Source organism: Triturus cristatus, chromosome 6 (genome assembly GCF_964204655.1).
Source record: "Triturus cristatus chromosome 6, aTriCri1.1, whole genome shotgun sequence".
In the NCBI taxonomy this organism is placed as follows: Eukaryota; Metazoa; Chordata; class Amphibia; order Caudata; family Salamandridae; genus Triturus; species Triturus cristatus.
The window spans coordinates 98,669,744-98,697,128 of record NC_140589.1 but is presented as its reverse complement, the minus strand read 5'-3'; the positions used below and the strand labels follow the sequence as shown (position 1 = coordinate 98,697,128).

Genomic DNA, 27,385 nt, shown 5'->3' with positions numbered 1-27,385 from the left:
TTCTTGGAAGAGTGCAGTGAGTTTTTTTCTTGCTCTAGCCACTATTGGCCTAAGCTCTGTGCATTTTTTGGTTCCTAATATCTTTCTCACCCTTTAGATGAAAAAGCAGCATGGGGTCAGGATGGCCGAGTGGTCTAAGGCGCTGCGTTAAGGCCGCAGTCTTTCCTGGAGGCGTGGGTTCGAATCCCACTTCTGACAAAACTTGAATTCCATTTTCTCTCTCAGTTCCTTTAGAATCTCAGCTAAAAATTGGCAATGTAAATAATATCTGAATAAGTACCAAACTTCAGTTTCAACTGCAAATAATATCTGAATAAGTACCAAACTTCAGTTTCAACTGCAAATGCATTTGCCCTATTCTATCTTTAACGTTAATGTAATATTCTTCTAGCACTCGTGGTATTTATATTTCATTTGTGGGGTACTTTAAAAATCTTTTTTATGAAAGAAATGGGTTACATTAAGTCTTGTGATGTTTTAGGTTTCCAATAAGGAGGTTTTAAATTTTATGTCACGTCATTTTCAGATGCTTCATTCAAGAGATGTTTCCACTATAGAATGCAGAGCAAAGGCAAAAATACAAGTGATAGAGCGAGTGAGTGAGAAGGAGTGTTGTGGAAGGAGAGAATGAAACAAAGACAGAGTGAGTGAACGGCAGGGAGGCATAGAAGAGTAGTCTAGTAGTGAAGGAGACCTGCTTTTCCCTGCTCTTGACCTCCCACCCATCCCCAAACAATCACAAACATACCTTCTGTGCAAAGTTGGTATGCAGAATTTCACGCCTCAGCAAGTGAGGGTGAGTCCCAGGCCAGGGGCTAAAGAGCAAAAGAGTGCCTGTGCTCAGACTTTCCCTGCTAGGGATAGTTTATCTGGAACAAGGCCTACTCTCTTGTATCCAGCAAGGATCTACAAATCCTGCATGAATCTGCAAGGCACATTGGCAGCATAAATTTGCATAAACTGCCCGACCTATTGCCTTCCTACTTCCTGTGCTGTAGTTGTTTGTGTAGAGAGAGAGGTCGCAGGCAAGGAAATGTTGTGAGTCGGATACAGGACCCTAAATAGCTGGTGAGAGGTATGTGGTGTTCTAAAAGCATGAAAACTGTATACCTGTGAAATAAAGTGCTTTCGTATGTGTTCTTCTGTGTTTATTGTCCTGTGCATAAAGTTGCACCTTGTGTTTGAAGGTTTAAATTATTTCAGGCTTGCATGGAGGTAGACGTTTCTGAGTAACTTTTATTCATTTCTTAAAAGACTAAACTGTCAGGATGGCCGAGAGGTCTAAGGCGCTGTGTTTAGGCCACAGTCTCCTTTGGAGACGTGGGTTTGAATCCCACTTCTGACATGCCTTTTGGAGATTTAATCTCCTTTATCAGGTTTACATCTGATGGAAGTTGCATCTGTTGGTCTTCACTTGGCACGTTATTCCGTTCTCCTCTTGTCAAGAGAGATGGGGTTTCTCATATATTTAGGTTCTATAACGTCTTGCTGACAAAGCGCAATCCTTACCAAATGAGCATAGGACCCATGTAAGAGGTCATCTGGAAGAGTCATGCTCTTGTATGCCCTGGCCAGACGGGCCCTGCAAATTTGGAAGAATGCCATTCATCTGGTAGACAACTGGACTCCAGCACACTTACAGCAATTTCCTCAGGGCTTTGATCAGGGGCTGCTTAAATTTGCATACTCCACCCTATGTTGTGACTTTGAGATCCCTTGTTGAAATTGCTTTAGCCAGCCAAGAGGTGGCTATTGTCTCAATTTCAAAGCAGCTTTGAGCCTTTCAAGTGGCTGGTGAATAGCACTTTCTCTTTGTTCGCCTCAAAGTTCTAAAGAGTTCTCCATAGGTCCTGCTCTGTACAGATTGTTCAAAGATCTGTTGGAAGTGCATATAATAGGATAAATAAATTGAGGGCATTCCTTTTCAGTACCTCACCTGCATGGCTGTCTGGCCTCTGGAAGATGCTGGGAAAGCAAGTCAGGATGGCCGAGTGGTCTAAGGCGCTGCGTTCAGGTCGCAGTCTCCACTGGAGGTGTGGGTTCAAATCCCACTTCTGACAGTCATGTGTTTACTATACTTTTTTTCTTGAGAAATATGATCATTTCCCTCGCAGTGGCTTATAGGATTGTCTTCTTGGAAGAGTGCAGTGAGTTTTTTTCTTGCTCTAGCCACTATTGGCCTAAGCTCTGTGCATTTTTTGGTTCCTAATATATTTCTCACCCTTTAGATGAAAAAGCAGCATGGGGTCAGGATGGCCGAGTGGTCTAAGGCGCTGTGTTAAGGCCGCAGTCTCTCCTGGAGGCGTGGGTTTGAATCCCACTTCTGACAAAACTTGAATTCCATTTTCTCTCTCAGTTCCTTTAGAATCTCAGCTAAAAATTGGCAATGTAAATAATATCTGAATTAGTACCAAACTTCAGTTTCAACTGCAAATGCATTTGCCCTATTCTATCTTTAACGTTAATGTAATATTCTTCTAGCACTCGTGGTGTTTTATATTTCTTTTGTGGGGTACTTTAAAAATCTTTTTTATGAAAGAAATGGGTTACATTAAGTCTTGTGATGTTTTAGGTTTCCAATAAGGAGGTTTTAAATTTTATGTCACGTCATTTTCAGATGCTTCATTCAAGAGCTGTTTCCACTATAGAATGCAGAGCAAGGGCAAAAATACAAGTGATAGAGCGAGTGAGTGAGAAGGAGTGTTGTGGAAGGAGAGAATGAAACAAAGACAGAGTGAGTGAATGGCAGGGAGGCATAGAAGAGGAGTCTGGTAGTGAAGGAGACCTGCTTTTCCCTGCTCTTGACCTCCCACCCATCCCCAAACAACCACAAACATACCTTCTGTGCAAAGTTGGTATGCAGAATTTCACGCCTCAGCAAGTGAGGGTGAGTCCCAGGCCAGGGGCTAAAGAGCAAACGAGTGCCTGTGCTCAGACTTTCCCTGCTAGGGATAGTTTATCTGGAACAAGGCCTACTCTCTTTTATCCAGCAAGGATCTAGAAATCCTGCATGAATCTGCAAGGCACATTGGCAGCATAAATTTGCATAAACTGCCCCACCTATTGCCTTCCTACTTCCTGTGCTGTAGTTGTTTGTGTAGAGAGAGAGGTCGCAGGCAAGGAAATGTTGTGAGTCGGATACAGGACCCTAAATAGCTGGTGAGAGGTATGTGGTGTTCTAAAGAGCATGAAAACTGTATACCTGTGAAATAAAGTGCTTTCGTATGTGTTCTTCTGTGTTTATTGTCCTGTGCATAAAGTTGCACCTTGTGTTTGAAGGTTTAAATTATTTCAGGCTTGCATGGAGGTAGACGTTTCTGAGTAACTTTTATTCATTTCTTAAAAGCCTAAACTGTCAGGATGGCCGAGAGGTCTAAGGCGCTGTGTTTAGGCCACAGTCTCCTTTGGAGGTGTGGGTTCGAATCCCACTTCTGACATGCCTTTTGGAGATTTAATCTCCTTTATCAGGTTAACATCTGATGGAAGTTGCATCTGTTGGTCTTCACTTGGCACGTTATTCCGTTCTCCTCTTGTCAAGAGAGATGGAGTTTCTCATATATTTAGGTTCTATAACGTGTTGCTGACAAAGCGCAATCCATACCAAATGAGCATAGGACCCATGTAAGAGGTCATCTGGAAGAGTCATGCTCTTGTATGCCCTGGCCAGACGGGCCCTGCAAATCTGGAAGAATGCCATTCATCTGGTAGACAACTGGACTCCAGCACACTTACAGCAATTTCCTCAGGGCTTTGATCAGGGGCTGCTTAAATTTGCATACTCCACCCTATGTTGTGACTTTGAGATCCCTTGTTGAAATTGCTTTAGCCAGCCAAGAGGTGGCTATTGTCTCAATTTCAAAGCAGCTTTGAGCCGTTCAAGTGGCTGGTGAATAGCACTTTCTCTTTGTTCGCCTCAAAGTTCTAAAGAGTTCTCCATAGGTCCTGCTCTGTACAGATTGTTCAAAGATCTGTTGGAAGTGCATATAATAGGATAAATAAATTGAGGGCATTCCTTTTCAGTACCTCACCTGCATGGCTGTCTGGCCTCTGGAAGATGCTGGGAAAGCAAGTCAGGATGGCCGAGTGGTCTAAGGCGCTGCGTTCAGGTCGCAGTCTCCTCTGGAGGTGTGGGATCAAATCCCACTTCTGACAGTCATGTGTTTACTATACTTTTTTTCCTGAGAAATATGATCATTTCCCTCGCAGTGGCTTATAGGATTGTCTTCTTGGAAGAGTGCAGTGAGTTTTTTTCTTGCTCTAGCTATTGGCCTAAGCTCTGTGCATTTTTTGGTTCCTAATATATTTCTCACCCTTTAGATGAAAAAGCAGCATGGGGTCAGGATGGCCGAGTGGTCTAAGGCGCTGCGTTAAGGCCACAGTCTCTCCTGGAGGCGTGGGTTCGAATCCCACTTCTGACAAAACTTGAACTCCATTTTCTCTCTCAGTTCCTTTAGAATCTCAGCTAAAAATTGGCAATGTAAATAATATCTGAATAAGTACCAAACTTCAGTTTCAACTGCAAATAATATCTGAATAAGTACCAAACTTCAGTTTCAACTGCAAATGCATTTGCCCTATTCTATCTTTAACGTTAATGTAATATTCTTCTAGCACTCGTGGTATTTATATTTCATTTGTGGGGTACTTTAAAAATCTTTTTTATGAAAGAAATGGGTTACATTAAGTCTTGTGATGTTTTAGGTTTCCAATAAGGAGGTTTTAAATTTTATGTCACGTCATTTTCAGATGCTTCATTCAAGAGATGTTTCCACTATAGAATGCAGAGCAAAGGCAAAAATACAAGTGATAGAGCGAGTGAGTGAGAAGGAGTGTTGTGGAAGGAGAGAATGAAACAAAGACAGAGTGAGTGAACGGCAGGGAGGCATAGAAGAGTAGTCCAGTAGTGAAGGAGACCTGCTTTTCCCTGCTCTTGACCTCCCACCCATCCCCAAACAATCACAAACATACCTTCTGTGCAAAGTTGGTATGCAGAATTTCACGCCTCAGCAAGTGAGGGTGAGTCCCAGGCCAGGGGCTAAAGAGCAAAAGAGTGCCTGTGCTCAGACTTTCCCTGCTAGTGAGGTTCCGTGTGGGACGGGACGGCACTTTTTGGGTGGTGACGAATATGGACGAGTGTGGTATCTATGAACCGCAAATGACGAGTACAGTGGGTGTGCGAAGTTTCGCTATGCAGCCTTGTACGGTTCGTCTCATCTTTGTGTTCGTTCATTCGAACCCTCGGGTTCCATTTTAGATACAGCGTCCATTTTGTTTTCTTTCCCTCAAGTAGCCAGCGAACGGGCTTTTGTCCGTTTCGTGACCCTGGGACTGTCAAGATAGTATGAAGGACACGTGTTTCTTTGAGGTGACTTTTATGACGAGGGGAATGACACGAGTAAGGCAGATGGCCCCGCTCGAGGCTCATCTTGCCGCTCCGGTCTATTGTTTCAGTCACGCATACATTAGACACGAGGTCTTTGATCCCTCTCTCGAGTTTCCTTTATTGCCTCTAGCATTCTCTTCTAACCTGTTGTGCATCCTCATCTTTTCCTCGCATCCTGTTTTCCGTCCTTCCTCTTAATGTGTTTATTGCGGAGGGGATATGTTTTTACAGTTGGGAACCGGCAAGACTGTTGTAATTATGTTCCGGCCTCCTGAAACATGAACGCGACCCTTTTTGAAGTTTATTGTGGGAACTGAGTTGTAACCTTTGTTCGCCATACTGCGCTATGGCAAAAACGTGTATAAAAGGAGCGACCCACTTCTATGAATTTGAAGCAGTCTCCGAGAACCTACACGCTGTGTACTTCTTGTGACTTCTGTATCCCTGCAGTAAATAAACGCTGATCTCTGACGTCACTGGAAGTGTCCCGTGTCTCTGTGTCTTGTACGCCAGAACAGGTAACCTACGAAGGTTTCAGGTGTTGTCCCCTGGCACCGCTGGGTCTTAAGAAAACCCAGTCCTTCAGTTGGCGCCCAATGTGGGGCGACATCAACGGTACCGGTCCAAAGCCCGACGATCGTGAGGAACTTCGTGTGAAATCTCCGAGGGAAGGTGCACCCCGCTTCATCGATCCAGTTGTCGAAATAAGTGGCCCGACGTCCTTTCCGCGAAGATCCCCGCCTCCTGACGGCTGCGACGGACCGATGCCCTGACTGTCGACCTGTTTGGTGCCTGGCGTAGTCCTTTGTACGGCGAGACGATAGACGGGCCTTCCTGGTGACGCCATTGCTCTTTCTCAGTTAAGTATTTGTGGGTCGCTCCCAGTGTTGCTTTGTTGGTTGCATGGTTCCATTGCATTTGTGGTTCTTAGTTGTTGGTTCTTAGTTGTTGGGTTTATTTGACGATTGCAATTGCCAAAAACCGAGGGTCTTGCATTTTTGCGAGGACATCGTAATTCGATAGCCCTTGAAGTTGGTATACTCGGTTAGTGTGCACGATGCCTGGCCGTAGTACTTTGTTTGGGTTTCTCAAATGTTGCAGCATGGATTCCCGGCTGGAGGATTCCTGCCCGATACCTCCGGTTGGAACTCCGCTTTATGAGCTCTATAGTCGCCATGGCGTGGGTCCTATCGTATATAATGAATATTGGGTTCGCTATACTAAAAAGGATGGTGTCCTTAGTTGGCCACCTCATGGCAGTTTTGAGGCTGCCATTTTAGATAACTTGGAAGCGAAATTGTTTAAAAAGAAAGCTAGGCCGGCCATGTTTGATTCCTTCCGGTTATGGCGGAAAGAGGCCAAGCAGAAAGAAATCAAACAGAACAAGAAAAATAAACGAGAAGGTGTCATTACGGTGATGCGCGATGCAGAACGGTATCAGTTAGACAGAAACGAGAAGGAGAAAGAAGTTAGTGCTCGGCTTCACCATATGTCGGTGGACAAATGTTACCCGACGCTACCTTCTACGATCGATAAGACAGGAGAAGAATCGGTGGAAGATTCGCTTTTGTCTTATCTGATGAAATCGCCACCTCCTTATGCTCCTGATGTTATGGGTCTTGTTAATCCCCCTCTTCCTCAACCTGCTGTTTTGGCGGCTGCTGGTCAGCCCGCCGTTCCTCCTGTACTCCCGAATCCCCTTGGGCCACAGATCGTACATCCCCTTGGTCCGGTTTCTCTCCCTATTGCGCCTTTCCCAGTCCCTCCTCAGTCTGTTGTTCCCGCTACTCCTGCTGCTGCATCTACCTCTACTGTTTCTGCCCCTATGGCTGCTACACCTTCGTCTTCTTCCTCCTCCCCTTCTGTTCGTAGCCGTCTCTTGACTGCTGTTGCTTCTCTTTATTCTCCGTTCTTTGGGCCGATACTTGGCTCGACTCTTTCGGATGTTGCTCAAAGACGTAGTCAGCTTCCTGATGATAGGGAGCGTGAATCATTGGTAAAAACGGCGCGCAGATGGATTCGCAACCCTGTTAGATACACCCCACGTGTGGTGTTCGAAACATTTTCTCAGTTCAATGCGCCCACGCAACGATTTGTGTTCGAAGAATTGTGTAAGTCATTAAAAGAGGAGTGGGATGATGATATGGCTGATGATATGCCACCTGAGGTTTCCGAGCTACAGCTCCGGTTTGCCACGGGTGTCATTGTAGGTGATAAAGTCCGCGAGGCTTTAGAACGTTTGCTATCCTTTCGATGTACAGTGCAACCACGCGCACTGTTTAAGGACGCGACCACGGAGTGGATGGCACAACCTGGTCAGTATCCAATGCGAGAAGTTCCCCCAGTATGGATGCCAGGCGATGCTGCTGCTAACCCTCCTGTCCAACCGCACTTCCAGAGAGTGTGGATACACCTCCCTTGGAAGCGGTCGGAAGTTTTGCAAGTGAAGCAATCACTACCCGATCCTCGTAAGAACCCTGCGGGTTATTATAAGGAGCTGTCCCAATTGGTGGATGCTACAGTTATGAACCTAGCCGATATTGATATGTTGTTCGGTAATGTGGTGCCTCAGCCGGTTTGGGCGAAAATCCGTCATGAGAATCATGTCGCCGAGTTAGGCGGTGACTGGGCTGCCCTTACAGCGGCAGATGCCCGGCAGGTTGGTGGGGCTAAACCTGAACAGGTTATTGCGGCTTTGCCCCAGAGGATTATTACCCTCATGAAGACGCTTATGCCAGCGATGCGCGTCAATTGGGACAAACTATCAGCATGCAGGCAAAAGAAGGATGAAAGTGTGTCCGACTTCTTTACTAGGTTCGAAGAGGCGTTCCTTGATCATAGTGGTCAGGATATGGGTTCTGAGGGTGGTCAACGGTTGTTCGTTGACAAATTTGTATCGAATTTGTTGCCCGACTTGAGCAACAAGTTGAAGAATTCTGAGAGTGCGTGGGCTGTTCCTACCACTGCCCAAATATTGGCTACGGCCCAATATTATGAGAATAGAGAAAAAGAGGAAAGTGAGCGTGCAGAAAAGAAAACTAAGGACCTCAAAACTAAGGTCTTGTTGCAGCAAGCTTATCCTCCGCGTTCGAATTTTAGTGATGTGCAGCAGCCAATTAGATCGCAACCACAGTTTTCTAAACCACAGCAGCGCAATGCTTCGCCTGCGCCCCGCACTGTGCTGAGATATAATCAGTGCGCATATTGTCGTGGGGAAGGTCATTTTAAGTTCGATTGTCCGGTTTTACGTGATAGGGCTAATGGTGTGTCGGCTCGGGGAGGACGTGGTGGTCCTCAACAGACTTCTCGTGGTAGAGGTCGCGGAGTTACCCAGAACCAGACCGAACGCTTTGCGACGTTTTCGGATTCGCAGAATTGTTTCGATCGACGCGAATCATCGTCTGATCGGTCTGCACAGTATCATGTGGACGATCATTATGTTGAGTGTGATGTTGATGCGGATGGTATCTACTAGGACAGCCGTAGACAAAGGAGGGGAGAAGTATCAGTTCCGGTTGATCAGAAAGGGCCCTATGTTGCAGTAGCCACTTTGGGCGTTGTTGAGCCTTTTCTGTTGGACACTGGTGCAGCGAAAAGTTCCATCATGCATTCTAAACTCCCTGGCGCGCCTTTGTCTGGCTTAACGAATGTCTCCGTTGGATTTTCTGGCGCCCCTGTTAGCAATCCGGTCTCCAGCCCTTTGCCCCTTACCATTGGGTCTCATGAGCTGGAAGCTCCTTTGATTTTGACTACTGGTTGTGGTGAGAATCTTTTGGGCTTAGATCTGTTGAAGAGGCTACATGCGACTCTGTACTGTTCTCCCACGGGTGTGGAGCTTACGTTGGGTAAGAGCGTGATTTCCCCTATGTATTTGTCGATCGACAGACTCCCTCCGGAATTGAGGTCTCTTCCAGATTCCTTGTGGGCAACAGGTCCCAATGATGTGGGCCTGTTGGATATACCATCTTATGTTGTCCAACTAAAAGTGGGTGCGCGGTTGCCACGTATACCTCAGTATCGTATCTCCCTTGATGGCGAACGGGCACTGTTAGCGATCATTTACGATCTGATCGGCAAAGATGTTATTGAGGAGACACGAGGTAATGTGTGCAATAGTCCCGTGTTGCCTATTCTGAAACGAACGGATCCCTCCAAGCCTCCCGTGTATCGTTTAGTTATCGATTTGCGAGAGGTAAACAAAGTTGTTGTTCCACAGTTTCCTGTGGTACCGGACATTACAGCTTTACTGACTCTGATTCCAGCCACTGCATCATGGTTCTCGGTCATCGATCTGAAGAATGCGTTCTTCAGTATTCCGATTGCTGTAGAGAGCAGAGATTTGTTTGGTTTCTCATTAGGTGGGCGTAGCTTCAGATTCAAACGCGCTCCACAGGGCTACTGTGAGAGTCCATCAATCTACAGCCAAGCTCTTAAGAGTCAACTTGATGCGTTTGTGTTACCGGCTGGTGCAGCCTTGATTCAGTACGTTGATGATCTGTTAATTGCTGCTGACACTGAACAGCTCTGTAAAGTCGCTACAGTGTCTTTGTTACAGCACCTTTGCGACTTGCATCATAAAGTGTCGCCTTCCAAACTACAATATTGTTGTCAAGAAGTAACCTACCTCGGTCACTTATTGTCAAAGGCGGGAAGAAGGTTGACCCCTGAAAGAATTGCAGCAATTGCTCGAATGACTGTGCCGACAACTCAGAGAGATGTGCGTGCCTTTTTAGGTATCACGTCGTACTGCAGACAGTGGATCCCGAACTTTTCACTGTTAGCGAAACCATTGGTAGCTCTCACGTGCAAGGACGTTTCGACTCCTTTGCCTTGGACGGAGGAATGTCAGAAAAGTTTTTCTGAACTACGTGATGCACTGTGTTCGGCTCCTGTGTTAGGTACTCCTGATTACAGTAAGCCTTTCACATTATACGTCCATGAGAGGGATGGTTGTGCGTTGAGTGTCCTAACGCAACAATTTGGTGATAAGCAGCGTCCGTGTGCATATTTTTCCTCGACCTTAGACCCGGTAGCTAGAGCGTTGCCAAGTTGCTTGAGGGCGACGGCGGCAGCTGCGGCGTCTATTTGACAATCCGCAGGTTTGGTCATGGACAATATGCTCATAGTAATGGTTCCGCATGCAGTCGATACGCTCTTGAATCGGACAAAGACTCAACATCTAACGAGTGCACGGTTGTCTGGGTATGAGCTTACCCTTTTGGCAAGTCATATTCAGATTAAGCGCTGTAACGTACTGAATCCGGCGACATTGTTGCCGATTAATATAGAAGCAGATAATGTGCTGCCCCATGATTGTTATTTACGAACTGAGGAAGAAACAAAAGGTCGTGTGGACCTGAAAAACACTCCCTTGTCGGATCCCGATGGTACTTTGTATGTGGATGGCTCTTGTTTCAAGTTGCCGAATGGCGATGTGACGACTGCGTATGCTGTGGTGACATTGAGCATGGTGGTGGAAACTGCGAGATTGAACCAGAATTCAGCACAAGCGGCAGAATTAATTGCATTAACGAGGGCGTGTGTTCTGTCGAAAGGAAAGCGTGTGAATGTGTTTACCGACAGCCAGTATGCGTTTGGCGTTGCGCACAACTTTGGAAGATTGTGGAGAGAGAGAGGATTTATGACATCGCATGGTACGAAGATTCAACACGGACAACTAGTGAATGATCTTTTGGACGCACTTACGTTGCCTAAACAAGTGGCGATCGTCAAATGTAGTGCGCACCGGAAAGTGACGGATGATGTTGGTCGTGGTAATGCATTTGCGGATGAGATTGCTAAAGAAACGGCTAAGAATCTTGCGACTCGAATGTACGTTACGAGTTCAGTAAGATGGCCGGAAGAGACTGGTATGTGTGAAAATACTGTTGAGAGTGTGAAAGAGATTCAGAATGGAGCTACTGAAGCTGAAAAGACCAAGTGGAAAGAAAGTGCAGGGAAATTGGATATGCATGGATGTTGGGTTGATCTGACGGAATGTCAGAGGTGGATGCTTCCAGATGCATACGTGTTAGCTGTTGTGACGATGGCTCATGGTTTGTCACATATCAGTGCGAAAGGAATATGCAAGTTCTTGTCCCCTGTGTGGAGGAATGATGGTATTGCTAAGTGTGCCGAACGAGTGGTTAAGAATTGTATGGTGTGTTTGATGCACAATCCTGGAAAAGGCACCCCCACTCCACCTGGTCATTTCGCTCCTCCTACCTGTCCCTTTGAGGTTATCCAGCTGGACTTCATCCACATGGAGAGATGCAATAACTTGAAGTATGTTTTGGTTGTGGTTTGCGCGTTCTCCAGATGGATTGAGGCCTATCCTCTTAAGGATAATACTGCCATGTCCACAGCGAAAATCTTGCTGAAGGAATACTTCCCTAGGTATGGAATGCCGCGGATTGTGTGGTCGGATAATGGAAGTGAGTTTGTGGGAAGTGTAATGCAGAGTGTGTGTAAGGGCCTTGGAATAAAGCAGAAATTCCACAGTGCCAACCATCCTCAGGCAGCGGGTTTGGTTGAAGGGTACAATGGTACCCTGAAGCTGAAACTCGCTAAGATCCAGGCTTCGACTGGTCTGTCATGGCCAGATGCCTTGCCTCTGGCTCTCCTATCGACCAGAGCGACGGTACACTCTCGAGTAGGGCTCAGCCCATATGAGATTGTGTTCGGTCGCCCTGCAAATATTTGGGGAGTCCCGAGACCTAGGGCTTTTGATAGTCTTGAATATCCAATGTTGATCGATTATTTGTATGATTTGACCACTAAACTACGATTAATTCATCAACAGGTCTTTGAAGCTCTACCGGCGCAGACAGAGGGTCCTGGACATCAGCTCCGGCCAGGTGACTGGGTAGTCACCCGAAATTTCGGTCGGAAGCGTAATTTGGAGCCAAGATTTGTTGGACCCCACTTAGTCTTGTTGACGACGAGGACAGCGGTTCGACTGGAGGGCCGGAAGAATTGGGTCCACGCCAGTCATACAAAGAAGGTACCGATCCCCTTATCAACTGACGGTTGGGTGAGAACTGGGATTCCGGCCGAAGAGACTGAGACTCCCTCGCGTTTCGTGCCGTTCAGCGACGCTCAACTTGTGGAGGATTCGTCATTGCCCTATCCACAAGTGGAGTCATCAGTAGCAGAAAACCCAAGGTCCGACTCGTCATCTGCTTCATTGAACACTGCTGCGCCATCTGAACAATTGTTCGTAGAACAAACTCAACCTGGAAGAAGTCGATACTTTCTTCGTTCAAGGACTTCAAAGACTAATAAAAATTGATAGTATAGTGGTTTTGACGTTATGAATGTTATGAACAATTACATCCTTTCTTTTTAAGTTTTTCGTGTTTTCCACTGCTAAGAGACTTGTAATAAATTTGAACCTCTCCATCCGGGTTACCGTAGGGCCGTGCGGGTTCTTCTTTCTGTTTAGCAGGTTTCTGACGCTAGGTTGGTTACTTTTGTCGATTCCTGGGAACTCCTGGGAATTGATAATCGCTGCTCAGAACAAAGTGCGTCAAGAACGTCACGGACGGTTTGTAGAGGATGGCATTCTTTAAGCTGATGGAAGAAGAAAGGGTGTTGGCACAGAGATCAGAGTTAAGGAGGGTCGTGCGAACAAAATGTTTTTTGTTTCAGGTGTTTTTGTTATTCCTAACTGTATCTATGTTATTGGTGGGCGGAGTGTATTTTGGGGTATCGAAATTCTTGCCTTCTGTTTCGCCTACCTTTTCTCCTAACCTAAGTTCTCGCACTACTGTTTCCCCACATTCTTTTCATCCTTTGCCTCAACACGAACAGGTTAGACGTGCGGAATTCAGGAATAATTCTTTTGTCCAACTCCTACATCAGCATCAGTTAGTGGTGAATACTACAAATTGTTGGGTATGTGGGTTAATGCCGCACACCATGGATAGGGGTATTCCGTACTTGGTCCTTCCATACAGTTCCCAGGGTTCAGCCCGAGCATTCCAAACCATGTTTCGCAGTGCACTAGACTCTTACCCTAGTCGAGAGCCACGATCTGTCAAGTCCGGTCCTGGTCCGTACCACAAGCCTCTGGCGATAGCCATAGCAGATCTGGACAGAGATATTTTCGATGTATCACTCATCCCAGACGAAGAAGTACAGGCTTATAAGGATCTGAGTGAGGCTGAGTATGGTACGTCAGTGGGGGATAGACAGTTGAAGAGCTCGTCCCCTATATGGATTGTACCGCACCTTGGTAATTTCTGTTTGCAAGGTTTGGGTCGAAATCCGAGAGCACAACTTGGGAACAGTGCTTGCACTGAAACGTATGTTCTACCGATGCTCTCTTCCCCTGTTTTTCTGACCGCCAAGGGCACCTATTTTGTGTGTTATGAGCGCGCATATACATGGTTACCCCGCGACTTCTCGGGTACCTGTTATATTGCGAATCTCTTACCTCCGACCTTCACAGTTGCTTCTGACTATCACAAAACCAGAGTCGTGAGAGGCGTAATCAGCAAAGAGGATACTGCTGGTCAAGAAGCAGGAGACTTCTTTAAGGGTTTCCTGCCGTTTTGGGGACCTATGGTTAATAGTAGGAACCTAAGACAGTTGACCCGTGTGGTGGAATCGACCGCTAATATTACTGCAAACGCCCTTGGTAATCTAACAGCGGAACTACAGGCGGATAGACTCATGACGTTGCAGAACCGTATGGTTCTAGACGTTGTTCTTGCAGATCGAGGGGGTGTGTGTAAAATTATCCATTCGAGTTGTTGCATTTTCATCCCTGACAATGCTCCGACTGTATATCAAGCCATCTCGCAGTTGCATAAGATTTCCGAGTCCATACACGTGGACGAAGGTAATTGGACACTTCTAGGATGGTTTTGGGGCCTGATGTCAACTTGGGGTTGGAGTATTCTGATGATTGTAGGGGCTGTTGTAGCGTTTCTGTTCACGTGTTGTCTTTGTGTTCAGTGTGGTCCTGCCTTATGTGGCCAATGTGCTGCGACGTGTATAAGGCGGCCATCTGTTACCAAGGAGACATTGATGGATAGAATGATGTTTCAGCAGCATCTGAACGATCTGATGAATATCGATATAGATTCTGATCTAGACTAGTGCTTGCCTACATGAGGGCAAAAGGAGCGTCTGAGGTTCCGTGTGGGACGGGACGGCACTTTTTGGGTGGTGACGAATATGGACGAGTGTGGTATCTATGAACCGCAAATGACGAGTACAGTGGGTGTGCGAAGTTTCGCTATGCAGCCTTGTACGGTTCGTCTCATCTTTGTGTTCGTTCATTCGAACCCTCGGGTTCCATTTTAGATACAGCGTCCATTTTGTTTTCTTGCCCTCAAGTAGCCAGCGAACGGGCTTTTGTCCGTTTCGTGACCCTGGGACTGTCAAGATAGTATGAAGGACACGTGTTTCTTTGAGGTGACTTTTATGACGAGGGGAATGACACGAGTAAGGCAGATGGCCCCGCTCGAGGCTCATCTTGCCGCTCCGGTCTATTGTTTCAGTCACGCATACATTAGACACGAGGTCTTTGATCCCTCTCTCGAGTTTCCTTTATTGCCTCTAGCATTCTCTTCTAACCTGTTGTGCATCCTCATCTTTTCCTCGCATCCTGTTTTCCGTCCTTCCTCTTAATGTGTTTATTGCGGAGGGGATATGTTTTTACAGTTGGGAACCGGCAAGACTGTTGTAATTATGTTCCGGCCTCCTGAAACATGAACGCGACCCTTTTTGAAGTTTATTGTGGGAACTGAGTTGTAACCTTTGTTCGCCATACTGCGCTATGGCAAAAACGTGTATAAAAGGAGCGACCCACTTCTATGAATTTGAAGCAGTCTCCGAGAACCTACACGCTGTGTACTTCTTGTGACTTCTGTATCCCTGCAGTAAATAAACGCTGATCTCTGACGTCACTGGAAGTGTCCCGTGTCTCTGTGTCTTGTACGCCAGAACAGGTAACCTACGAAGGTTTCAGGTGTTGTCCCCTGGCACCGCTGGGTCTTAAGAAAACCCAGTCCTTCACTAGGGATAGTTTATCTGGAACAAGGCCTACTCTCTTGTATCCAGCAAGGATCTAGAAATCCTGCATGAATCTGCAAGGCACATTGGCAGCATAAATTTGCATAAACTGCCCCACCTATTGCCTTCCTACTTCCTGTGCTGTAGTTGTTTGTGTAGAGAGAGAGGTCGCAGGCAAGGAAATGTTGTGAGGCGGATACAGGACCCTAAATAGCTGGTGAGAGGTATGTGGTGTTCTAAAAGCATGAAAACTGTATACCTGTGAAATAAAGTGCTTTCGTATGTGTTCTTCTGTGTTTATTGTCCTGTGCATAAAGTTGCACCTTGTGTTTGAAGGTTTAAATTATTTCAGGCTTGCATGGAGGTAGACGTTTCTGAGTAACTTTTATTCATTTCTTAAAAGCCTAAACTGTCAGGATGGCCGAGAGGTCTAAGGCGCTGTGTTTAGGCCACAGTCTCCTTTGGAGGCGTGGGTTCGAATCCCACTTCTGACATGCCTTTTGGAGATTTAATCTACTTTATCAGGTTAACATCTGATGGAAGTTGCATCTGTTGGTCTTCACTTGGCACGTTATTCCGTTCTCCTCTTGTCAAGAGAGATGGGGTTTCTCATATATTTAGGTTCTATAACGTCTTGCTGACAAAGCGCAATCCTTACCAAATGAGCATAGGACCCATGTAAGAGGTCATCTGGAAGAGTCATGCTCTTGTATGCCCTGGCCAGACGGGCCCTGCAAATTTGGAAGAATGCCATTCATCTGGTAGACAACTGGACTCCAGCACACTTACAGCAATTTCCTCAGGGTTTTGATCAGGGGCTGCTTAAATTTGCATACTCCACCCTATGTTGTGACTTTGAGATCCCTTGTTGAAATTGCTTTAGCCAGCCAAGAGGTGGCTATTGTCTCAATTTCAAAGCAGCTTTGAGCCGTTCAAGTGGCTGGTGAATAGCACTTTCTCTTTGTTCGCCTCAAAGTTCTAAAGAGTTCTCCATAGGTCCTGCTCTGTACAGATTGTTCAAAGATCTGTTGGAAGTGCATATAATAGGATAAATAAATTGAGGGCATTCCTTTTCAGTACCTCACCTGCATGGCTGTCTGGCCTCTGGAAGATGCTGGGAAAGCAAGTCAGGATGGCCGAGTGGTCTAAGGCGCTGAGTTCAGGTCGCAGTCTCCTCTGGAGGTGTGGGTTCAAATCCCACTTCTGACAGTCATGTGTTTACTATACTTTTTTTCTTGAGAAATATGATCATTTCCCTCGCAGTGGCTTATAGGATTGTCTTCTTGGAAGAGTGCAGTGAGTTTTTTTCTTGCTCTAGCTATTGGCCTAAGCTCTGTGCATTTTTTGGTTCCTAATATATTTCTCACCCTTTAGATGAAAAAGCAGCATGGGGTCAGGATGGCCGAGGGGTCTAAGGCGCTGCGTTAAGGCCACAGTCTCTCCTGGAGGCGTGGGTTCGAATCCCACTTCTGACAAAACTTGAATTCCATTTTCTCTCTCAGTTCCTTTAGAATCTCAGCTAAAAATTGGCAATGTAAATAATATCTGAATAAGTACCAAACTTCAGTTTCAAATGCATTTGCCCAATTCTATCTTTAACGTTAATGTAATATTCTTCTAGCACTCGTGGTGTTTTATATTTCTTTTGTGGGGTACTTTAAAAATCTTTTTTATGAAAGAAATGGGTTACATTAAGTCTTGTGATGTTTTAGGTTTCCAATAAGGAGGTTTTAAATTTTATGTCACGTCATTTTCAGATGCTTCGTTCAAGAGCTGTTTCCACTATAGAATGCAGAGCAAGGGCAAAAATACAAGTGATAGAGCGAGTGAGTGAGAAGGAGTGTTGTGGAAGGAGAGAACGAAACAAAGACAGAGTGAGTGAATGGCAGGGAGGCATAGAAGAGGAGTCTAGTAGTGAATGAGACCTGCTTTTCCCTGCTCTTGACCTCCCACCCATCCCCCAAACAACCACAAACATACCTTCTGTGCAAGGTTGGTATGCAGAATTTCACGCCTCAGCAAGTGAGGGTGAGTCCTAGGCCAGGGGCTAAAGAGCAAAAGAGTGCCTGTGCTCAGACTTTCCCTGCTAGGGATAGTTTATCTGGAACAAGGCCTACTCTCTTGTATCCAGCAAGGATCTAGAAATCCTGCATGAATCTGCAAGGCACATTGGCAGCATAAATTTGCATAAACTGCCCCACCTATTGCCTTCCTACTTCCTGTGCTGTAGTTGTTTGTGTAGAGAGAGAGGTCGCAGGCAAGGAAATGTTGTGAGTCGGATACAGGACCCTAAATAGCTGGTGAGAGGTATGTGGTGTTCTAAAAGCATGAAAACTGTATACCTGTGAAATAAAGTGCTTTCGTATGTGTTCTTCTGTGTTTATTGTCCTGTGCATAAAGTTGCACCTTGTGTTTGAAGGTTTAAATTATTTCAGGCTTGCATGGAGGTAGACGTTTCTGAGTAACTTTTATTAATTTCTTAAAAGCCTGTACTGTCAGGATGGCCGAGAGGTCTAAGGTGCTGTGTTTAGGCCACAGTCTCCTTTGGAGGCGTGGGTTCGAGTCCCACTTCTGACATGCCTTTTGGAGATTTAATCTCCTTTATCAGGTTAACATCTGATGGAAGTTGCATCTGTTGGTCTTCACCTGGCACGTTATTCCGTTCTCCTCTTGTCAAGAGAGATGGGGTTTCTCATATATTTAGGTTCTATAACGTCTTGCTGACAAAGCGCAATCCTTACCAAATGAGCATAGGACCCATGTAAGAGGTCATCTGGAAGAGTCATGCTCTTGTATGCCCTGGCCAGACGGGCCCTGCAAATTTGGAAGAATGCCATGCATCTGGTAGACAACTGGACTCCAGCACACTTACAGCAATTTCCTTAGGGCTTTGATCAGGGGCTGCTTAAATTTGCATACTCCACCCTATGTTGTGACATTGAGATCCCTTGTTGAAATTGCTTTAGCCAGCCAAGAGGTGGCTATTGTCTCAATTTCAAAGCAGCTTTGAGCCGTTCAAGTGGCTGGTGAATAGCACTTTCTCTTTGTTCGCCTCAAAGTTCTAAAGAGTTCTCCATAGGTCCTGCTCTGTACAGATTGTTCAAAGATCTGTTGGAAGTGCATATAATAGGATAAATAAATTGAGGGCATTCCTTTTCAGTACCTCACCTGCATGGCTGTCTGGCCTCTGGAAGATGCTGGGAAAGCAAGTCAGGATGGCCGAGTGGTCTAAGGCGCTGCGTTCAGGTCGCAGTCTCCTCTGGAGGCGTGGGTTCAAATCCCACTTCTGACAGTCCTGTGTTTACTCTAATTTTTTTCTTGAGAAATATGATCATTTCCCTCGCAGTGGCTTATAGGATTGTCTTCTTGGAAGAGTGCAGTGAGTTTTTTTCTTGCTCTAGCCACTATTGGCCTAAGCTCTGTGCATTTTTTGGTTCCTAATATCTTTCTCACCCTTTAGATGAAAAAGCAGCATGGGGTCAGGATGGCCGAGTGGTCTAAGGCGCTGCGTTAAGGCCGCAGTCTCTCCTGGAGGCGTGGGTTCGAATCCCACTTCTGACAAAACTTGAATTCCATTTTCTCTCTCAGTTCCTTTAGAATCTCAGCTAAAAATTAGCAATGTAAATAATATCTGAATAAGTACCAAACTTCAGTTTCAACTGCAAATAATATCTGAATAAGTACCAAACTTCAGTTTCAACTGCAAATGCATTTGCCCTATTCTATCTTTAACGTTAATGTAATATTCTTCTAGCACTCGTGGTATTTATATTTCATTTGTGGGGTACTTTAAAAATCTTTTTTATGAAAGAAATGGGTTACATTAAGTCTTGTGATGTTTTAGGTTTCCAATAAGGAGGTTTTAAATTTTATGTCACGTCATTTTCAGATGCTTCATTCAAGAGATGTTTCCACTATAGAATGCAGAGCAAAGGCAAAAATACAAGTGATAGAGCGAGTGAGTGAGAAGGAGTGTTGTGGAAGGAGAGAATGAAACAAAGACAGAGTGAGTGAACGGCAGGGAGGCATAGAAGAGTAGTCTAGTAGTGAAGGAGACCTGCTTTTCCCTGCTCTTGACCTCCCACCCATCCCCAAACAATCACAAACATACCTTCTGTGCAAAGTTGGTATGCAGAATTTCACGCCTCAGCAAGTGAGGGTGAGTCCCAGGCCAGGGGCTAAAGAGCAAAAGAGTGCCTGTGCTCAGACTTTCCCTGCTAGGGATAGTTTATCTGGAACAAGGCCTACTCTCTTGTATCCAGCAAGGATCTACAAATCCTGCATGAATCTGCAAGGCACATTGGCAGCATAAATTTGCATAAACTGCCCGACCTATTGCCGTCCTACTTCCTGTGCTGTAGTTGTTTGTGTAGAGAGAGAGGTCGCAGGCAAGGAAATGTTGTGAGTCGGATACAGGACCCTAAATAGCTGGTGAGAGGTATGTGGTGTTCTAAAAGCATGAAAACTGTATACCTGTGAAATAAAGTGCTTTCGTATGTGTTCTTCTGTGTTTATTGTCCTGTGCATAAAGTTGCACCTTGTGTTTGAAGGTTTAAATTATTTCAGGCTTGCATGGAGGTAGACGTTTCTGAGTAACTTTTATTCATTTCTTAAAAGCCTAAACTGTCAGGATGGCCGAGAGGTCTAAGGCGCTGTGTTTAGGCCACAGTCTCCTTTGGAGGCGTGGGTTTGAATCCCACTTCTGACATGCCTTTTGGAGATTTAATCTCCTTTATCAGGTTAACATCTGATGGAAGTTGCATCTGTTGGTCTTCACTTGGCACGTTATTCCGTTCTCCTCTTGTCAAGAGAGATGGGGTTTCTCATATATTTAGGTTCTATAACGTCTTGCTGACAAAGCGCAATCCTTACCAAATGAGCATAGGACCCATGTAAGAGGTCATCTGGAAGAGTCATGCTCTTGTATGCCCTGGCCAGATGGGCCCTGCAAATTTGGAAGAATGCCATTCATCTGGTAGACAACTGGACTCCAGCACACTTACAGCAATTTCCTCAGGGCTTTGATCAGGGGCTGCTTAAATTTGCATACTCCACCCTATGTTGTGACTTTGAGATCCCTTGTTGAAATTGCATTAGCCAGCCAAGAGGTGGCTATTGTCTCAATTTCAAAGCAGCTTTGAGCCTTTCAAGTGGCTGGTGAATAGCACTTTCTCTTTGTTCGCCTCAAAGTTCTAAAGAGTTCTCCATAGGTCCTGCTCTGTACAGATTGTTCAAAGATCTGTTGGAAGTGCATATAATAGGATAAATAAATTGAGGGCATTCCTTTTCAGTACCTCACCTGCATGGCTGTCTGGCCTCTGGAAGATGCTGGGAAAGCAAGTCAGGATGGCCGAGTGGTCTAAGGCGCTGCGTTCAGGTCGCAGTCTCCACTGGAGGTGTGGGTTCAAATCCCACTTCTGACAGTCATGTGTTTACTATACTTTTTTTCTTGAGAAATATGATCATTTCCCTCGCAGTGGCTTATAGGATTGTCTTCTTGGAAGAGTGCAGTGAGTTTTTTTCTTGCTCTAGCCACTATTGGCCTAAGCTCTGTGCATTTTTTGGTTCCTAATATATTTCTCACCCTTTAGATGAAAAAGCAGCATGGGGTCAGGATGGCCGAGTGGTCTAAGGCGCTGTGTTAAGGCCGCAGTCTCTCCTGGAGGCGTGGGTTTGAATCCCACTTCTGACAAAACTTGAATTCCATTTTCTCTCTCAGTTCCTTTAGAATCTCAGCTAAAAATTGGCAATGTAAATAATATCTGAATTAGTACCAAACTTCAGTTTCAACTGCAAATGCATTTGCCCTATTCTATCTTTAACGTTAATGTAATATTCTTCTAGCACTCGTGGTGTTTTATATTTCTTTTGTGGGGTACTTTAAAAATCTTTTTTATGAAAGAAATGGGTTACATTAAGTCTTGTGATGTTTTAGGTTTCCAATAAGGAGGTTTTAAATTTTATGTCACGTCATTTTCAGATGCTTCATTCAAGAGCTGTTTCCACTATAGAATGCAGAGCAAGGGCAAAAATACAAGTGATAGAGCGAGTGAGTGAGAAGGAGTGTTGTGGAAGGAGAGAATGAAACAAAGACAGAGTGAGTGAATGGGAGGGAGGCATAGAAGAGGAGTCTAGTAGTGAAGGAGACCTGCTTTTCCCTGCTCTTGACCTCCCACCCATCCCCAAACAACCACAAACATACCTTCTGTGCAAAGTTGGTATGCAGAATTTCACGCCTCAGCAAGTGAGGGTGAGTCCCAGGCCAGGGGCTAAAGAGCAAAAGAGTGCCTGTGCTCAGACTTTCCCTGCTAGGGATAGTTTATCTGGAACAAGGCCTACTCTCTTGTATCCAGCAAGGATCTAGAAATCCTGCATGAATCTGCAAGGCACATTGGCAGCATAAATTTGCATAAACTGCCCCACCTATTGCCTTCCTACTTCCTGTGCTGTAGTTGTTTGTGTAGAGAGAGAGGTCGCAGGCAAGGAAATGTTGTGAGTCGGATACAGGACCCTAAATAGCTGGTGAGAGGTATGTGGTGTTCTAAAGAGCATGAAAACTGTATACCTGTGAAATAAAGTGCTTTCGTATGTGTTCTTCTGTGTTTATTGTCCTGTGCATAAAGTTGCACCTTGTGTTTGAAGGTTTAAATTATTTCAGGCTTGCATGGAGGTAGACGTTTCTGAGTAACTTTTATTCATTTCTTAAAAGCCTAAACTGTCAGGATGGCCGAGAGGTCTAAGGCGCTGTGTTTAGGCCACAGTCTCCTTTGGAGGCGTGGGTTCGAATCCCACTTCTGACATGCCTTTTGGAGATTTAATCTCCTTTATCAGGTTAACATCTGATGGAAGTTGCATCTGTTGGTCTTCACTTGGCACGTTATTCCGTTCTCCTCTTGTCAAGAGAGATGGAGTTTCTCATATATTTAGGTTCTATAACGTCTTGCTGACAAAGCGCAATCCTTACCAAATGAGCATAGGACCCATGTAAGAGGTCATCTGGAAGAGTCATGCTCTTGTATGCCCTGGCCAGACGGGCCCTGCAAATTTGGAAGAATGCCATTCATCTGGTAGACAACTGGACTCCAGCACACTTACAGCAATTTCCTCAGGGCTTTGATCAGGGGCTGCTTAAATTTGCATACTCCACCCTATGTTGTGACTTTGAGATCCCTTGTTGAAATTGCTTTAGCCAGCCAAGAGGTGGCTATTGTCTCAATTTCAAAGCAGCTTTGAGCCGTTCAAGTGGCTGGTGAATAGCACTTTCTCTTTGTTCGCCTCAAAGTTCTAAAGAGTTCTCCATAGGTCCTGCTCTGTACAGATTGTTCAAAGATCTGTTGGAAGTGCATATAATAGGATAAATAAATTGAGGGCATTCCTTTTCAGTACCTCACCTGCATGGCTGTCTGGCCTCTGGAAGATGCTGGGAAAGCAAGTCAGGATGGCCGAGTGGTCTAAGGCGCTGCGTTCAGGTCGCAGTCTCCTCTGGAGGTGTGGGTTCAAATCCCACTTCTGACAGTCATGTGTTTACTATACTTTTTTTCTTGAGAAATATGATCATTTCCCTCGCAGTGGCTTATAGGATTGTCTTCTTGGAAGAGTGCAGTGAGTTTTTTTCTTGCTCTAGCTATTGGCCTAAGCTCTGTGCATTTTTTGGTTCCTAATATATTTCTCACCCTTTAGATGAAAAAGCAGTATGGGGTCAGGATGGCCGAGTGGTCTAAGGCGCTGCGTTAAGGACACAGTCTCTCCTGGAGGCGTGGGTTCGAATCCCACTTCTGACAAAACTTGAATTCCATTTTCTCTCTCAGTTCCTTTAGAATCTCAGCTAAAAATTGGCAATGTAAATAATATCTGAATAAGTACCAAACTTCAGTTTCAACTGCAAATAATATCTGAATAAGTACCAAACTTCAGTTTCAACTGCAAATGCATTTGCCCTATTCTATCTTTAACGTTAATGTAATATTCTTCTAGCACTCGTGGTGTTTTATATTTCTTTTGTGGGGTACTTTAAAAATCTTTTTTATGAAAGAAATGGGTTACATTAAGTCTTGTGATGTTTTAGGTTTCCAATAAGGAGGTTTTAAATTTTATGTCACGTCATTTTCAGATGCTTCATTCAAGAGATGTTTCCACTATAGAATGCAGAGCAAAGGCAAAAATACAAGTGATAGAGCGAGTGAGTGAGAAGGAGTGTTGTGGAAGGAGAGAATGAAACAAAGACAGAGTGAGCGAACGGCAGGGAGGCATTGAAGAGTAGTCCAGTAGTGAAGGAGACCTGCTTTTCCCTGCTCTTGACCTCCCACCCATCCCCAAACAATCACAAACATACCTTCTGTGCAAAGTTGGTATGCAGAATTTCACGCCTCAGCAAGTGAGGGTGAGTCCCAGGCCAGGGGCTAAAGAGCAAAAGAGTGCCTGTGCTCAGACTTTCCCTGCTAGGGATAGTTTATCTGGAACAAGGCCTACTCTCTTGTATCCAGCAAGGATCTAGAAATCCTGCATGAATCTGCAAGGCACATTGGCAGCATAAATTTGCATAAACTGCCCCACCTATTGCCTTCCTACTTCCTGTGCTGTAGTTGTTTGTGTAGAGAGAGAGGTCGCAGGCAAGGAAATGTTGTGAGGCGGATACAGGACCCTAAATAGCTGGTGAGAGGTATGTGGTGTTCTAAAAGCATGAAAACTGTATACCTGTGAAATAAAGTGCTTTCGTATGTGTTCTTCTGTGTTTATTGTCCTGGTCATAAAGTTGCACCTTGTGTTTGAAGGTTTAAATTATTTCAGGCTTGCATGGAGGTAGACGTTTCTGAGTAACTTTTATTCATTTCTTAAAAACCTATACTGTCAGGATGGCCGAGAGGTCTAAGGCGCTGTGTTTAGGCCACAGTCTCCTTTGGAGGCGTGGGTTCGAATCCCACTTCTGACATGCCTTTTGGAGATTTAATCTACTTTATCAGGTTAACATCTGATGGAAGTTGCATCTGTTGGTCTTCACTTGGCACGTTATTCCGTTCTCCTCTTGTCAAGAGAGATGGGGTTTCTCATATATTTAGGTTCTATAACGTCTTGCTGACAAAGCGCAATCCTTACCAAATGAGCATAGGACCCATGTAAGAGGTCATCTGGAAGAGTCATGCTCTTGTATGCCCTGGCCAGACGGGCCCTGCAAATTTGGAAGAATGCCATTCATCTGGTAGACAACTGGACTCCAGCACACTTACAGCAATTTCCTCAGGGTTTTGATCAGGGGCTGCTTAAATTTGCATACTCCACCCTATGTTGTGACTTTGAGATCCCTTGTTGAAATTGCTTTAGCCAGCCAATAGGTGGCTATTGTCTCAATTTCAAAGCAGCTTTGAGCCGTTCAAGTGGCTGGTGAATAGCACTTTCTCTTTGTTCGCCTCAAAGTTCTAAAGAGTTCTCCATAGGTCCTGCTCTGTACAGATTGTTCAAAGATCTGTTGGAAGTGCATATAATAGGATAAATAAATTGAGGGCATTCCTTTTCAGTACCTCACCTGCATGGCTGTCTGGCCTCTGGAAGATGCTGGGAAAGCAAGTCAGGATGGCCGAGTGGTCTAAGGCGCTGAGTTCAGGTCGCAGTCTCCTCTGGAGGTGTGGGTTCAAATCCCACTTCTGACAGTCATGTGTTTACTATACTTTTTTTCTTGAGAAATATGATCATTTCCCTCGCAGTGGCTTATAGGATTGTCTTCTTGGAAGAGTGCAGTGAGTTTTTTTCTTGCTCTAGCTATTGGCCTAAGCTCTGTGCATTTTTTGGTTCCTAATATATTTCTCACCCTTTAGATGAAAAAGCAGCATGGGTTCAGGATGGCCGAGTGGTCTAAGGCGCTGCGTTAAGGCCACAGTCTCTCCTGGAGGCGTGGGTTCGAATCCCACTTCTGACAAAACTTGAATTCCATTTTCTCTCTCAGTTCCTTTAGAATCTCAGCTAAAAATTGGCAATGTAAATAATATCTGAATAAGTACCAAACTTCAGTTTCAACTGCAAATGCATTTGCCCAATCCTATCTTTAACGTTAATGTAATATTCTTCTAGCACTCGTGGTGTTTTATATTTCTTTTGTGGGGTACTTTAAAAATCTTTTTTATGAAAGAAATGGGTTACATTAAGTCTTGTGATGTTTTAGGTTTCCAATAAGGAGGTTTTAAATTTTGTCACGTCATTTTCAGATGCTTCATTCAAGAGCTGTTTCCACTATAGAATGCAGAGCAAGGGCAAAAATACAAGTGATAGAGCGAGTGAGTGAGAAGGAGTGTTGTGGAAGGAGAGAATGAAACAAAGACAGAGTGAGTGAATGGCAGGGAGGCATAGAAGAGGAGTCTAGTAGTGAATGAGACCTGCTTTTCCCTGCTCTTGACCTCCCACCCATCCCCCAAACAACCACAAACATACCTTCTGTGCAAAGTTGGTATGCAGAATTTCACGCCTCAGCAAGTGAGGGTGAGTCCCAGGCCAGGGGCTAAAGAGCAAAAGAGTGCCTGTGCTCAGACTTTCCCTGCTAGGGATAGTTTATCTGGAACAAGGCCTACTCTCTTGTATCCAGCAAGGATCTAGAAATCCTGCATGAATCTGCAAGGCACATTGGCAGCATAAATTTGCATAAACTGCCCCACCTATTGCCTTCCTACTTCCTGTGCTGTAGTTGTTTGTGTAGAGAGAGAGGTCGCAGGCAAGAAAATGTTGTGAGTCGGATACAGGACCCTAAATAGCTGGTGAGAGGTATGTGGTGTTCTAAAAGCATGAAAACTGTATACCTGTGAAATAAAGTGCTTTCGTATGTGTTCTTCTGTGTTTATTGTCCTGTGCATAAAGTTGCACCTTGTGTTTGAAGGTTTAAATTATTTCAGGCTTGCATGGAGGTAGACGTTTCTGAGTAACTTTTATTCATTTCTTAAAAGCCTGTACTGTCAGGATGGCCGAGAGGTCTAAGGTGCTGTGTTTAGGCCACAGTCTCCTTTGGAGGCGTGGGTTTGAATCCCACTTCTGACATGCCTTTTGGAGATTTAATCTCCTTTATCAGGTTAACATCTGATGGAAGTTGCATCTGTTGGTCTTCACCTGGCACGTTATTCCGTTCTCCTCTTGTCAAGAGAGATGGGGTTTCTCATATATTTAGGTTCTATAACGTCTTGCTGACAAAGCGCAATCCTTACCAAATGAGCATAGGACCCATGTAAGAGGTCATCTGGAAGAGTCATGCTCTTGTATGCCCTGGCCAGACGGGCCCTGCAAATTTGGAAGAATGCCATACATCTGGTAGACAACTGGACTCCAGCACACTTACAGCAATTTCCTTAGGGCTTTGATCAGGGGCTGCTTAAATTTGCATACTCCACCCTATGTTGTGACTTTGAGATCCCTTGTTGAAATTGCTTTAGCCAGCCAAGAGGTGGCTATTGTCTCAATTTCAAAGCAGCTTTGAGCCGTTCAAGTGGCTGGTGAATAGCACTTTCTCTTTGTTCGCCTCAAAGTTCTAAAGAGTTCTCCATAGGTCCTGCTCTGTACAGATTGTTCAAAGATCTGTTGGAAGTGCATATAATAGGATAAATAAATTGAGGGCATTCCTTTTCAGTACCTCACCTGCATGGCTGTCTGGCCTCTGGAAGATGCTGGGAAAGCAAGTCAGGATGGCCGAGTGGTCTAAGGTGCTGCGTTCAGGTCGCAGTCTCCTCTGGAGGCGTGGGTTCAAATCCCACTTCTGACAGTCCTGTGTTTACTCTAATTTTTTTCTTGAGAAATATGATCATTTCCCTCGCAGTGGCTTATAGGATTGTCTTCTTGGAAGAGTGCAGTGAGTTTTTTTCTTGCTCTAGCCACTATTGGCCTAAGCTCTGTGCATTTTTTGGTTCCTAATATCTTTCTCACCCTTTAGATAAAAAAGCAGCATGGGGTCAGGATGGCCGAGTGGTCTAAGGTGCTGCGTTAAGGCCGCAGTCTCTCCTGGAGGCATGG

At 45.1% G+C, this 27,385-nt stretch overlaps 17 non-coding genes across 17 annotated transcripts; all 17 read left to right on the top strand.

The window, feature by feature from the left end:
- The first annotated feature begins 115 nt into the window (after window positions 1-115).
- Window positions 116-198, top strand: TRNAL-AAG (transfer RNA leucine (anticodon AAG)). Its single transcript has one exon. It is a non-coding gene; the product is annotated as a tRNA-Leu (tRNA).
- A 1,779-nt stretch (window positions 199-1,977) lies between these two features.
- Window positions 1,978-2,060, top strand: TRNAL-CAG (transfer RNA leucine (anticodon CAG)). Its single transcript has one exon. It is a non-coding gene; the product is annotated as a tRNA-Leu (tRNA).
- A 186-nt stretch (window positions 2,061-2,246) lies between these two features.
- TRNAL-AAG (transfer RNA leucine (anticodon AAG)) lies at window positions 2,247-2,329 on the top strand. The gene has a single exon. It is a non-coding gene; the product is annotated as a tRNA-Leu (tRNA).
- Window positions 2,330-3,354: 1,025 nt separating this feature from the next.
- Window positions 3,355-3,437, top strand: TRNAL-UAG (transfer RNA leucine (anticodon UAG)). The gene has a single exon. It is a non-coding gene; the product is annotated as a tRNA-Leu (tRNA).
- An 898-nt stretch (window positions 3,438-4,335) lies between these two features.
- TRNAL-AAG (transfer RNA leucine (anticodon AAG)) lies at window positions 4,336-4,418 on the top strand. The gene has a single exon. It is a non-coding gene; the product is annotated as a tRNA-Leu (tRNA).
- Window positions 4,419-15,817: 11,399 nt separating this feature from the next.
- TRNAL-UAG (transfer RNA leucine (anticodon UAG)) lies at window positions 15,818-15,900 on the top strand. Its single transcript has one exon. It is a non-coding gene; the product is annotated as a tRNA-Leu (tRNA).
- A 2,000-nt stretch (window positions 15,901-17,900) lies between these two features.
- On the top strand, window positions 17,901-17,983 carry TRNAL-UAG (transfer RNA leucine (anticodon UAG)). Its single transcript has one exon. It is a non-coding gene; the product is annotated as a tRNA-Leu (tRNA).
- Window positions 17,984-18,615: 632 nt separating this feature from the next.
- TRNAL-CAG (transfer RNA leucine (anticodon CAG)) lies at window positions 18,616-18,698 on the top strand. Its single transcript has one exon. It is a non-coding gene; the product is annotated as a tRNA-Leu (tRNA).
- Window positions 18,699-18,884: 186 nt separating this feature from the next.
- On the top strand, window positions 18,885-18,967 carry TRNAL-AAG (transfer RNA leucine (anticodon AAG)). Its single transcript has one exon. It is a non-coding gene; the product is annotated as a tRNA-Leu (tRNA).
- Window positions 18,968-20,031: 1,064 nt separating this feature from the next.
- TRNAL-UAG (transfer RNA leucine (anticodon UAG)) lies at window positions 20,032-20,114 on the top strand. Its single transcript has one exon. It is a non-coding gene; the product is annotated as a tRNA-Leu (tRNA).
- A 632-nt stretch (window positions 20,115-20,746) lies between these two features.
- Window positions 20,747-20,829, top strand: TRNAL-CAG (transfer RNA leucine (anticodon CAG)). Its single transcript has one exon. It is a non-coding gene; the product is annotated as a tRNA-Leu (tRNA).
- A 186-nt stretch (window positions 20,830-21,015) lies between these two features.
- On the top strand, window positions 21,016-21,098 carry TRNAL-AAG (transfer RNA leucine (anticodon AAG)). The gene has a single exon. It is a non-coding gene; the product is annotated as a tRNA-Leu (tRNA).
- A 1,025-nt stretch (window positions 21,099-22,123) lies between these two features.
- Window positions 22,124-22,206, top strand: TRNAL-UAG (transfer RNA leucine (anticodon UAG)). Its single transcript has one exon. It is a non-coding gene; the product is annotated as a tRNA-Leu (tRNA).
- A 632-nt stretch (window positions 22,207-22,838) lies between these two features.
- TRNAL-CAG (transfer RNA leucine (anticodon CAG)) lies at window positions 22,839-22,921 on the top strand. Its single transcript has one exon. It is a non-coding gene; the product is annotated as a tRNA-Leu (tRNA).
- A 183-nt stretch (window positions 22,922-23,104) lies between these two features.
- On the top strand, window positions 23,105-23,187 carry TRNAL-AAG (transfer RNA leucine (anticodon AAG)). Its single transcript has one exon. It is a non-coding gene; the product is annotated as a tRNA-Leu (tRNA).
- A 1,065-nt stretch (window positions 23,188-24,252) lies between these two features.
- Window positions 24,253-24,335, top strand: TRNAL-UAG (transfer RNA leucine (anticodon UAG)). The gene has a single exon. It is a non-coding gene; the product is annotated as a tRNA-Leu (tRNA).
- A 2,719-nt stretch (window positions 24,336-27,054) lies between these two features.
- TRNAL-CAG (transfer RNA leucine (anticodon CAG)) lies at window positions 27,055-27,137 on the top strand. Its single transcript has one exon. It is a non-coding gene; the product is annotated as a tRNA-Leu (tRNA).
- Window positions 27,138-27,385: the final 248 nt, after the last annotated feature.